We start from the raw sequence: 1,822 nt of genomic DNA on the forward strand, positions 1-1,822 counted from the left end.
GAAAATTAAACAAGCCGAAGGCAGGCAGGAGGTTCCCCTGTGCCGGAGGCGCCGTGTGACACCATGGCGGACAACGTGCCACGCGAACTAACACGCTGCACGACCAACACACACTTTGACCTATGCCCCCCTTCAAGATGTTTATAAAAATTAAATGAGCCGAAGGCGAGCAGGTGGTTCCCCCGCGCCGGAGGCGCCGTGTGACACCACGACAAACAAAGCGCCGCACGGACCAACACGCTGCGCGACCAACACACACTTCTACCTATGCCCACCCCCTTCAGGATGTTTACTAAAATTAAACAAGCCGAAGGCGGGCTGGAGATTCCCCCGTGCTGGAGGCGTCGTGTGACACCATGACGCATGAACGAACACGCTGCACGACCAACACACACACTTCGACCTATGCCCCCCTTCAAGATGTTTATGAAAATTAAACGAGCCGAAGGTGATCAGGAGGTTCCCCGCGCCGGTGGCGCCGTGAGACACCACGACGGACAACACGCCGTGCGGACCAACACGCTACACAACCAACACACACTTTGACATATGCCCCCTTCAAAATGTTTATGAATTTTAAACGAGCCGAAGGCGAGCTGAAGGTTCCCCCCGCACCGGATGCGTTGTGTGACACCACAACGGAGAACGCGCCGCACGGAGTAACACGCTGCATGACCAACACACACTTCGACCTATGACCCCTTCAAGATGTTTATGAAAATTAAATGAGTCGAAGGCGAGCAGGAGGTTCCCTCGTGCCGGAGGCGCCGTGTGACACCACGACGGACAACGCGCCGCACAGACCAACACGCTGAACAACCAACACACACTTCGATCGATGCCCACACTTCAAGATGTTTGTGAAAATTAACGAGCCAAACGCGAGAGGGAGGTTCGTCGGTGCTGGAGGCGCCGTGTGACACCATGACAGACCACACAATGCACGACCAACACACACTTTAACCTATGCCCCCCCTTCAAGATATTAATGAAAATTTAACGAGCCAAAGGCATGCAGGAGGTTCCCCCGTGCCGGAGGAGCCATGTGACACCACGACGGACAACGCGCCACATGGACCAACACGCTGCACGACCAACACACACTTCGACCGATGCCCACCCCCTTCAAGATGTTTACAAAAATTAAACAAGCCGAAGGCGGGAAGGAGGTTCCCCCGGGCCGGAGGCGCCGTGTGATACCATGACGGACAATGCACTGCATGAACCGACACGCTGCATGACCAACACACACTTCGACCTATACCCAACCCCTTTAGGATGTTTATGAAAATTAAACAAGCCGAAGGCGGGCAGGAGATTCCCCCGTGCCAGAGGCGCCGTGTGACACCATGACGAGCAACGCGCCGCACAAACCAACACGCTGCACGGTAAACACACACTTCGACCTATGCCCCCTACAAGATGTTTATGAAAATTAAACAAGCCGAAGGCGAGCAGGAGGTTCCCCGGCGCCAGAGGCGCCATGTGACACCACGATGGATAACGCGTCACAGGGACTAACACGTTGCATGACCAACACACACTTCGACCTATGCCCCCCTTCAAGATGTTAATGAAAATTAAAAGAGTCGAAGGCGAGCAGGAGGTTCCTCCGCGCCGAAGGCGCCGTGTGACACCACGAAGGACAACGCGCCGCACGACCAACACACACTTCGATCGATGCCCACCCTTCAAGATGTTTATGAAAACTAAATGAGCCGAAGGCGAGCAGGAGGTTCCCCCGTGCCGGAGGCGCCATGTGACACCATGACGGGCAACATGCTGCACGACCAACACACACTTCGACCTATGCCCCCCCTTC

Source organism: Triticum dicoccoides, chromosome 5B (assembly GCF_002162155.2).
Source record: "Triticum dicoccoides isolate Atlit2015 ecotype Zavitan chromosome 5B, WEW_v2.0, whole genome shotgun sequence".
Lineage (NCBI taxonomy): Eukaryota > Viridiplantae > Streptophyta > Magnoliopsida > Poales > Poaceae > Triticum > Triticum dicoccoides.